The sequence below is a fragment of the Egretta garzetta genome, unplaced genomic scaffold (genome assembly GCF_000687185.1).
Source record: "Egretta garzetta isolate BGI_Z169 unplaced genomic scaffold, ASM68718v1 scaffold368, whole genome shotgun sequence".
NCBI lineage: Eukaryota > Metazoa > Chordata > Aves > Pelecaniformes > Ardeidae > Egretta > Egretta garzetta.
In genome coordinates, this window is record NW_009260684.1 from 266,427 (window position 1) to 267,322 (window position 896).

The following is an 896-nucleotide window of genomic DNA, read 5'->3' on the forward strand; positions in this document are numbered from 1 at the left end:
GCTGAGGCAGCCCATGTTCCCCCTTTCCTCTCACGGGTGCCAGGGAGGGCACCCTGAGGGGACACGTAGCATCCCTGGGCCAGTCCCCAGGGAACGCCTGACCCTCCGCAGCAATGCACTCAGAAAAAAATCCCAACCCCAAATCCTGATGGCTCATCCTGGCGCAGGGTCACGTCTCCTGGCTGGGAAGCAGGACCTTCCCTTAAAGCTCGGGAAAACCCCTTTGTAAGGAAACACCGGGCTGCTGGGGACAGCTGGGGGACACCCGAGTGTCCCCACGCAGGGGTGCAAGGGTCCATGGGACACGCACCCCCAGGGTTTCAGCCTGACCCCCGGGTACACAGCGGCTGCAGGGCTAAACATAGCTCCAGCACGGAGCCCTCCTCCTCTTCCTCCTCCTCCGTGGTATTTTTAGAGCCCCAGTACCAGCCGCCAGCTTGCAGGTATCCCCGCCACAGGGCACCCAGCCTGGACCCCCGCCCCGCCATGAGGGGCTGGATCAGGCCCTCCCAGTACAATGGGTGCAGGGGCTGGGCGCTGCGGCCGGACCCTGACTCTGTCCCCCTCCCCGAAACACAGGGGTGTGGGCAGGATCAGTCCCTTGACCCTGGGGTAATTCCCAGTGGGGAGCAGAGCCCGTGTGGCTCCCATGGGGTTGGATTCAATGCCAAGCGTTGTCATCCCCAAAAGCCACCAGTTCTGGGGGAATGGCAGTGCTACCCCGCCCCCCGGGGAGCCCGCACGTCGTCGGGGCAAAGGCCGGCAGAAACGGTCAAATATTAACTTTAAGGGCCGGGCCCAACTCTGCTCGCCCACATGTAACCGGATCACCAGGATCCCCGGCTGGATCCTCACCTGGGGCAATGGGTGGCAGGGCTGGATCCTGGCTCCCCCCC

At 64.2% G+C, this 896-nt stretch overlaps 1 protein-coding gene across 1 annotated transcript in view; it reads right to left on the bottom strand.

The window, feature by feature from the left end:
- The window catches only part of TCEA3 (transcription elongation factor A3), a 7,860-nt gene that overhangs the window by 5,478 nt on the left and 1,486 nt on the right, over positions 1-896 (bottom strand). The window lies entirely within an intron of this gene.